Below are 10,700 nucleotides of genomic sequence, written 5' to 3'. Positions count from 1 at the left end.
ACAATGTTCATAGCAGCACTATTTACAATAGCCAAGACATGGAAGCAACCTAAGTGTCCATCGACAGATGACTGGAGAAAGAAGTTGTGGTGTATACATACACAATGGAATACTACTCAGCCATGAAAAAGAATTGCCATTTGCAGCAACGTGGATGGACCTAGAGATCATCATTCTAAGTGAAGTAAAGTCAGACAAAGACAAATACCATATGATATCACTTATGTGGAATCTAAAAAAAAAAATGACACAAATGAACACTTTTACAAAACAGAAACAGACTCAGACATAGAAAGCAAACTTATAGTTACCAAAGGGGAAGGGGGGAGGGATAAATTAGGAGTTGGGGTTAGCAGATACAAAGTACTATATACAAAATAGATAAACAACAAGGTCCTACTGTAGAGCACAGGGAACTATATTCGATAGCTTTTAGTAACCTATAATGAAAAAGAATATACATACATGTGTAACTGAATCACTATGCTGTACACCAGAAACTAACACAACATTGTAAATCAATTATGCTTTAAAAAGTACTAGAGGAAATCACAGATAAATATTTTTATAATCTTGAAGGGGAAAGTCATTCTAAGTATGACAACAACAAACAAACAAGAAATTAACATCAACAACCCCAGAGTCTGAAAAAAAACTTCAAAAAAATGTGACTACATAAAAATAGTTTAAGTTCATCTGTAAAGTGAGGTTTGAGGCTGTGTGGTCAGTAAAGATATACCCAGGTTTTCTACAGCAAGGTCCTGAGAGATTATGATACTATGCTTGTGGCTTATTGATTATGCTTTCTTGTATGGTTATTTATCTTTGACTCTACCTCCTAGGTCACCAACGATGTTACAGACCCCTTGAGTTAAGGATACACTGTCCCCAGCATCGTGTCCATAGTAGGGACTTAAAAATCATACTCCATGATGATGAAAATGAAAGTGATCATGAAAATAAGAACAATTCAATCAATCAGGTTAATTTTGAGAGGAAGACCGTTAACATTAACCAGTTGAAGTGACCGGCATCCAGTTAGTTTCACTGATGAGATTTGAATTAAGTAGGAGGTTAGTCAAGTGCAACTTGTCTAGGAGCTGAGCGTAAATAAAACCTATGTTTTCTTATTCAGAAGATACTAAGTCCTTCTTAAATCAATGCGGTGACTTCAATGGTAGCGTGGTTATTGAGTTTATAATAACCCGTATTATGTCATTCTGCTTTAACTTCAATTAAACAGCAACTTATGAACAGCCTGTTTTGTTTCAATAAAATCTTGTTCTTCCCACCTTTCTTTATTTGAAAATTTCTCAGATTTACAGAAAAGTTGAAAAAATTGTACAATGCAGCCTGCGGACCAGCTGCCTAAGTGCAGTAATTGTTCAGCGTCAGCCTTTGTATGTGGGTATACACGTGTCCATTGCTTTCTTGCTCATTTGAAAGCTGCCGACAGCATGACAGTTTACCCCAAACACTTAAGCCCATGTCTTCTAAAATGAGGGGAACTGACGGCAATCCTATCATATCATATCGATTTTATATTCAAATATCTCCGCTATGTCCCCAAATCATTTTCATGGCTTTTTTTTCTTCTGACTCAGGAGCCATTCAGGATTCACAGAGAGCTTGGTCACATCTCCGTAATCTCTTTACAATCTTTCTTTCCATAAAAACTTTTAAAACTGCATGATCTCACCACCCCCCGCCAGCCCCACAAGGTGATTTTAAGCTCTGTGACAAAAATGTTCTCCTAAAGGGCAGACCCATATTTCCAGTTATGTGCTGACTACTTCATGTATACAAAGGGGGCCATATTCTTCTAGGAAAAAAGCCCTAAGATTTTGAAGTATAAATGTGTAAAATCTGAATAATTCTCAAAAAAAACCCCCAAAAAACAAACAAAAGAAATCTAAAATTGCAATTGAAAAGCTACAAGAATTTTCTGTCTCCTTAGGGATCGAGGCAGTTAAATATGTTCTATTCTTAGTCCCTTTCAGTTTCTCTCTCTCTCTCTCTCTCTCTCTCTCTCTCTGTCTCTCTGTCTCTCTCTCCCTGTTTCTCTCACTCTCTCTCTCTTTCTCTTTCTCTCTCTGAAAACATTTTGAATGGGGCTTTCAGTTAGGTGAATATAAGGCGAAGCCATAGCCTTTTAATTTTTTCATTTATTTTAATAGAAAATACATAGTCATGAGGTAAGCACTCTTATCCAGAGTAAGTAGAAAAAGAAGAAAAGCAAGACAGAAGGAAGAAAGGAGATAGACTGAATAGGGCTTTTTGTTGGGCAAATATACAGCAAAGGACTTCCTTTTTCTTTGATTTTGATACATATTCACGTGGTACAGAAGATGGATAGAAAGATAATATATACACATACACGTCGACAGAGAGAAAGATGGAGAGAGAAAGAAATGGAGAGAGGGAGAAACGATGTCAGGAGTTCCCGAGACCACCCCCAGGTAGGAGAACTCACAGGACTCAGCATATAGTTCGCTCAAGGCTATGATCCATTACAGTGAATGGATACAAACCAAAATGAGTAAAGGGAGAAGGTGCGTGGGGCAAGGAATGACTGGAGGAAACCAGGCATGAGCTGCCAGAGCTCCCTCCCAGGGGAGCCCCAGCACCCAGTCTGTCTGCCAGGGAAGCTCATCAGAGACTCAGCACCCAGGGCGCTTACTGGGGGCTGGTCACGTAGGCACCCTCTTCCTGGCACATACCAAGACTCCAGACTCCCAGAAGGAGAGCCGGTGTTCGGCATAAATCAGGTTATTTACAAAAACAGTTGAAACAGTTAAGGAACCCTGAGCCACTCTTACCAGTTCTGGGAATGGTGAGAACCCACTAGAAATTCGTTTCCAGGCGCAGTCAGAGGCCAGCCTTGGAAGGAGGACTTTCTAATGACAGCAGTCTCAGACCTGCCATGTCGCCTCTTTACTGCGCAGGGACATACACCCACACATACAGAGATGGATACAGAGTAAAAACACTTTCCACTGTCCTTATGCACCGTCCACCAATTCCATCCTCATCCCCAGCCCTACCAGAAATCATTGCTACTAATTAGTTCCCTATTTATTCTTCCAGAGTTTCTTTATATTCTCACTCCCCTCCTTTTTCACCCACTGGCACACTTTATTAGCATATACTTCGTTCCCACCTGCTTTTTCCATTTGGAGTTCCTCCCACATCTTCGTATAGAGAGCATCCTCATTCTCTTCTCACAGCTAGAAAGCATTCCGTTGACTGGATATCGCACAGTTCACTTAACCATGTCTTTCTTGATGGACATTTGGGTTATTTCATATCTTTGGTATTACAAGCAGTGGTGCAAAGACTAACCTTGAACCTTCTGCAGAAGAGTTAGTTGTGGCCCCGGTGAGCTACCCCCATCTGAGTGACACTGGGGACCCAGGCCCCCGCAGGTTAGTTAGCTGAAGAGAAATTATTGGATAAAAAGGATGGAGTTCTTCTATTTATCTTGTGAGAACAGAACTCTCATTGGCTGGGAGACCTCATACTTGGTTTTCTAAGCCTCCTTGCCTTTCTTTTTGCCTTTTTGATGGAAATCAAGAAGATCAAAATGGCTCTTGATGGGTAGTTAAGATTTAGTGTAGGGTTGCTAAATTTAGTGAATTAGGACATGCTGATACTAAAAAATTGTTGTTTGTCTGACGTTCAAATTTAATTAGGTCTCCTGTATTTTATCCGGCAGTGCTAGTTTAGTGACATATTTTAATCTAGAGACTTAAACTCAGTTGAAGGACTCCTAGGATTAAGTTTCTGAATTTGAAAGGAAGGCCAGACTTGAGCGGCATCCACAGTGGTAGGTGAACGAATAAACAGCTGGGGACAGAAGCCCCAGGTTTGAGTCCCAGCTCTGCCATTTGGCTCTGACATAGACATCAAAGTAGCTGAGTGGAAACTCAGCATTATACATACTCACCTAAAGCTGATGGGAACCTCAATGAATCCCTTAAACAAAGTGCCCTAGTCCACTGAAGTATAACATCTTAGTGTTTCTCTATTTGAGTGAGCATGTGAATGACAGGTAGACCCCACTGCTTCCCCAATTTCCGTCGGTTGTTTCCACTCTTAGATTCTGAAAGTCACGGTCGGCTTGATGAAAAGGAGTGAAGGCTTTAAGGACAAGCATCATAGTATTTTTGGAACAAGTCTGAAGTTTCAATCCTTTCAGTTAGATACAACCATGAACGTTTTTCAAATATTTCTCTTTACTAGAATTTTGCAGAGATCGTGAGCCTGCTCTTTGTAAATGACACGTGGAAATGGAACACAGCCTCCATGGTTCCTTTGTATAGAATATATTTTTAGCATTGTAAAACCCAAGTGTCATAATTAACCTTGTCTTTTTCTTCTCATCCCCTCCTTCTTCAAACTGAACTGTGGAGCACTTCTCTGCTTAGTCTTGTAAGTTTCATTTTACCTTGAAATGAAAGTGTTCTGAAAAAAGCCCTTGACAGGATATGCAAATTCATATAACAAAAACCTCCTTTCGTGTTGCGGGCTAGCCCCACGTAAATATTAGAGTTCACAAGATGATTCCAAAGGGTCAGGTGCTTTGGGAAAAAAAGCGCCAATGCAAATAATGGAGCAGATGACTTGGTTAAAAAGAGGAAAGGCTATTTATGGATGCAATGGTCCCTAAGCAGTTCTGCCTGCTGCCTTGGAAAATCAGAAGCAGTTTTGCCAGGTGGGCATCTCAGATAATCCCTCTCGCCATCTGGTTTTCAAAGACCCATAAGTGGATTCATCAGTAACGAGGTACAGTGGCAAGAACACTTGCTTGGGATGTGAGAGACCTGGCTTACTAACAAAAATGTGAACTCACACCTGCACATTCCTTCTTGTTTATTATTCCATTGCGTTAGAAGCGCCATTACTCACCAAGCTTAAGAATAAAACACCTCCGGGGGTAGGGTATCGGTTAGTGGTAAAGCACATGCTTAGCATGCACAAGGTCCTGGGTTCTATCCCCAGTACCTCCATTAAAAATGATCAACAAACAAACAAACCTAATTATCTCCTCTGCCAAAAACAAGCAAAACAAAAAAGCAAAAACAAAAACAAAAAGAATAAAACACCTCTGAGGTAGCAATTGTTAAAATCTGATTTACCCACGAGGAAGCTGACAGTCAAAGAAGTCATCTATATCTCAGTAACATGCAAAACTGGGGTACAGTTCATGTCTTTCTGAAAGTCATCTAATCAGCCAGGACTTCAGCAATTTCACCAGCTAATAATAAAAAATTCTTTTTGAGTTTATGGTTCTAAAGATTTATTTTCCATATTTGATGTAACTACTCATATTAGAAGCTGTCATGTTTCAGTGATCGACTGCTGTGTAACAAAGCACTCCAAAACATGGTGGCTTAAAACAGCAACCGTTTTCTTTGTTCACTCTTCTATGGGTTGGCTGGGGCTCTGCTGGGCTGTTCTTCCGTTTGTCTCCTTTGGGGTCTCCCATGAGGTTGCAGTCAGATGGCTTTGTTCACATGCCCGGTGCCCTAGTGTGGGATGGTTGGGGGTGGGTGTGACCTCTTGCTCTTTTTCTTTCCATGTGGCTCCCTGTGCTTCTTTTCATGGTGATGAGATCCTAAAAGTGAGCACTTCAATACAGATAAGCCCCGGTGCACAAGCACTACTAAGCCTTGTTTGCATCATTCTTGCTAATGTCCTATGTACTGGCCAAGCCTACAGTCAACAAGGGGAGGCAATCTGCAAGAGCATGAGTATCGGGAGCCATGGTTCATTGGGAAGCACCGCAGCGCTGGCCTACCGCGTGTGACAGATACAAGAGAAAGCTAAACGGATGCATATTTAAGCCAAAATCTATTGTTTCAGACTCTTTGAAGGATACTGGATTTAAAGCATTTTACTTTAGAATACTATGCAGCTCTTAACAGTTACATATTAGAATACTGAATGACATGGAAAAAGATAATATGCTAAGTATAAACAAAAAATGTTTTAAAACAAATACCTCTTTGGTCATATGCTATATGTTTAGCCACTGTTATTGCCAAGGCATTATTAACAAGTTTTTTTTTCATTTATTGTTCTTGTATTTACCAAAATCTCTTTCATGTATACCTATTACTTTATAACCAGTAATAAAGTGTTTTTATTTTGGGAGAAAAGAGATAAAAGTATAGTAATAGGTGATAGATTAACAAGGTTTGGGTATATCTATGTAATATTTATCTTACTATGTGACTTTGTACATCTTATAAAGTAAAACATTTGCAGTCAATAAAATGAAGTTCTTACAAAAATGCAAATAAAACAACAGCCCAGTATCTTTAAATTATTAGATTGAAAAAAACAGAAAAGATTCCAATTCGGTGTTAGCAAGGATTTAGGGACTCTGGATGGGACTACAGATTGATACACCCTTTCTGGTGAGCAATTGAAATACATCAGAATTTAAAACAGGGATTGCTTTGGTGGAGGAATTCCACTTGTAGGGATTCTAACTAAGGAGAAAATGCTTTTAAATTCTCCAAAAAGAATTTTTTTTTTTTTTTGCAGAAGCTGGCTTGTACTGATTTGTGGAATTAATGTAATTGACTCCAATTGACAGACAAGCTTGAGACCAACAGGCATAGAAGCTCTCTTGATTGACCTATATTTAAAACCTAAGAAGACTAAAAATAGACCTACCATATGATCCAGCAGTCTCACTTCTGGGCATATATCCAGAAGGAACTCTAATTCAAAAAGATACATGCAACCCAATGATCACAGCAGCACTATATACAATAGCCAAGACATGGAAACAACCTAAATGTCCATAAACAGATGACTGGACAAAGAAGCTGTGGTATATTTATACAATGGAATACTACTCAGCCATAAAAAGAATAAAATAGTGCCATTTGCAGCAACATGGACGGATCTAGAGATCGTCATCTTAAGTGAAGCCAGGAAGAGAAAGAAAAATACCATATATCACTCATATGTGGAATCTAAAAAAAGAAAAAAGAAAAGAAAAGGACACTATGAACTCACCTACAAAACAGAAACAGACTTGCAGACACAGTAAGCAATCTTATGGTTACCGGAGAAAGGGGGTGGGAAGGGATAAATCTGGGAGTTTTGAGATTTGCAAATGTTAGCTACTTTATATAAAAATAGATTTTTTAAAGTTTCCTGTATATAGCACAGGGAACTACATTCAGTATCTTGTAATGACCTTTAATGAAGAATATGAAAATGAATATATGTATGTATATGCATGACTGGGACATTGTGCCTCACACCAGAAATTGACACATTGTAACTGACCATACTTCAATAAAATTTTTTTAAAAAGTAATCCTACCATCCAAAAATATATTTAAAAAATATAAATATAAATATATATTATATATAATGAAATAGATAAATATAAAAATATTTCAAAATCTAATCCATTCTCCGTTCCTTTTGTAAAAGAAAAATGTTAACTCACCTCCAAGACTTATTTAACATCTCAAGTCAGTAGGCTACTTGTACATATACTCTTTATCTACCAGTTGAGTTTTCAAGATTCAGTTCTATTTGTTTCTAAACCTTTTTATGCCATGTATGTTTTTAATTAAATATAAGCTCAATGAAATATGAGTATAAGCAGAGACAGAGCTGAATGCTTTGGAAAGGCAGCCAAAGTAAGCTGCTTAAAAAAGAATAAGGCTATTGCAATGGTTAATTTTATGTGTCAACTTGGCTAGGCTGCGGTGCTCAGTTGTTTGGTCAAACACTAGTCCAGATGTTTCTGTGAAGGTACTTTGCAGATGTGACTGATCTTTACAATCAGCTGACTGAGATTGCCCAGAGGAGAAGGAATTCTGTCTTAAGACTGTAACATAAAAATCCTGTCTGAGTTCCCAGCCGGCCACCTGCCCTACAGATTTGATTTGTAAGCCCCTACAGTCATGTGAGCCAACTCCTTACAGTAAATTCATATCTATATATATGGATTTAGACTCTCTTATTGGTTCTGTCTCTCTGAAGAATTCTAATAACTTATCAAGTTAGATGTGGGTGAGATAAATAAAATGGGGAAAATACCCGGAAAGATTCTGTACTGAGATTGTTAGGCATTACATTTCTAAATTCTCACTCCAGTTAAAAAAAAAAAAGATAAATAATAGCTAATGTATTCCAGGTGGAGTTTGTGGAAGACAGGTAATCATGGACCCATACTCAAGGGGTCTTAGCCCTACCTGAAAACAATTGGTGAATATACTCATCAGGTACCGTGAAAGTACAAGCTATTACCCGACTTGCCAGCTAACAAGTTAATCTGCCACAGGTTCCTGGATGCTGACAGAACATGAAGCTCCTGGGTCAGAGACAAAGGACTTTAGTATTCATGGCACAGCAAGCACTGGGTCCCTTTGTCCCCCGAGCGCCACAGAGGGGCTGGGGTGGATGCTCCGCATGGAGCAGGTTTGCATCACAGCTGAGGAACCCCGAGTTTAGGGAACCCAAACATTTGTAATGGGCTGCAAGCAAACCTGGCAGAACTCTTCCCAGAGAGAAGCACTGTCTTTTTGAGACTGGGTGCTGGGAATCCAGAACCATCCGTCTTAGAAGAGAGAGAACTAGAGTTTCCAAGCATCCCAGGGTGCCCAGGACTGCGGGCTTTCCTGGGATGCAGGACTTCCAGGGCTAACATTGCAAAAGTCCCCTGCAAGCCCAAACAAGCCATTCACCTGAATGGGGAAGTAACCATCTTTGCCTCATTTAGAACCATAAACTTCAGTTAGTAGAAATATTCCAACTCAATCTAGAATAGAGGTCATGCACTATTAAAAGTGCTGGGGACTTAAGCCATTAACTTTCCCCTCATTTTTGCAGAGATACTCAGAGTGGTGTAGACATTTCCCCCAGATCACACAGCTTGCTAGTAGCCTATCAAGAACCAGACTCTAGATCATCGCATTCCCAATTTAGGGCACTTTTTGCTGCAATAAATACATTTTTTGCTTTCCCATTCTCTTTTTATTGCTCTTGTAGAATGAGTTCAGCTGGGTTTTCTTTTGACCACAGGACTCGGCTGTTAGAACAGTGAATACAGCTCTTTATATGAGACACTGCTTTTGGGTTTTTTATGTTGGGATGGTGAATAGAATCAGGTTGCTGTAAATGTCAAGTGATCGGCATCTCCAATACGACATGGCATCCCCTCCTCTCATTTCTACACGCCAGCGAAATATCTTCAACACACAACCACTTGTCATCATCAAATGCTACCCTTGACAGAAATGTCACATGCCAGGACAACGTACCCTTGGATGAAAAGGGACTCTGACAAGCTCACAGGCACATGGATTAACATCCAGGATGTGCATGAAAATCTTGCTACTTCATACCTCCTTAGATTCTTTCAAAGGGAAGATTGAAGATGCTTGTTCTAAAAGGTGAAGTTAATGCACGAAACTTTACAGATATCACCTCATTTAATCATCACATCCTATGAGAGAGGAACTATTACCTTGTTTCAGATACAAGGAAACAAGCACAGAAGAGGTAAGCAACTAGTACGTGGTGGAGTCTGTTTCTGAGCATCATGCTCCTTCAAAGAGAAAATAAGAGCTCAGAGATGACAGTAAGCAAGCCAATCCATAATGTGGACCTGGAAAGCAAGGGGAAAAGGTGGAGGGCTCTGTGCCTGGGGTGCAGGGAGATCAACCAATAAGGTGAAGATTCACAGTGAAAAGGAGCAATTCTGTCAATTTCTCCATGCAACATACATGGATATGGTAGTACGTTTCAGCCCAACTTCCATCTTCATTGAATATCCTTGCTCAAACATAACACGCACCGAACACCCTATGTTGTCCTGCTTCAGTTCATGCTGGAATAGTCATCCGGTTCTAGAAGGTTCTGCCATGAAGTGCTATCTGTAATGACAGCCACTTCTCAAAGCCCTTTCTCATCTCCCCAGCCTCCTTCGATCTTCTGAACCCCTTAGTATTTCATCTTTCCCTCTGACGCTTAGCCTGTCCACCCTGGGGCTCAGCCAGTGGGTTCGATAGGACCTGCTATATGAAGTGAAACACTTCTGGACATACGTGACGCCATTAATTACGTCTAACTATAAAGCTGGTGAAGTGTGTTTTTTGTGTTTCCATCTCTCCATTTTCTTTCTCCCTTCTAGTACATTCTACCATGTTCCACATTAAGCTGTGATCTTCTCCAGCAGACTTGGTTTTAGTTCTTTATATTTCACTGGGATTTTTAAGACAAGATGCTGCCACTCTCAGCATTATCCACGCTTTGAAGCTGAGCTTTATTGGAAGAACCATAATTAGAAATTTACTTTGTCCCCATGAGAGTAACTTAAAGCATCACCAAACAGGTAGTTGTTTTATGGGAGCAGGAAACTCTTCTTGGTGCTTCTGAAATCAAAGCACATGAGAAACTTCTGTGGGGCCTAAGTCTGGTCAGCTCCCACCTATGGATACTGAACACTCCTTTTCTGATGTGTGAACGTATGGTACAATCTTCAGTTTTACATGAAAACATCTAGAATTTTTATGTGGCACAGCTATTGTGCTTTGAGGCAAGGAGAAATACCTTCAAAATGGAGAAGAGCTGATTTCAATTAACTTCTGGCTTTTCTGCAATTTTATATGCTGGGCTATAACCGTGAAATAGCAAACATGTCGAGGACCCCATCAAAACACATC

General features: G+C 39.7%; 1 protein-coding gene across 1 annotated transcript in view; it reads right to left on the bottom strand.

Moving 5' to 3' along the window:
- TLR7 (toll like receptor 7) overlaps positions 1-10,700 on the bottom strand; it is a 36,028-nt gene that overhangs the window by 22,843 nt on the left and 2,485 nt on the right. The window lies entirely within an intron of this gene.

This window comes from Camelus ferus, chromosome X (assembly GCF_009834535.1).
Source record: "Camelus ferus isolate YT-003-E chromosome X, BCGSAC_Cfer_1.0, whole genome shotgun sequence".
Lineage (NCBI taxonomy): Eukaryota > Metazoa > Chordata > Mammalia > Artiodactyla > Camelidae > Camelus > Camelus ferus.
This window is presented reverse-complemented; position numbering and strand designations above follow the sequence as displayed.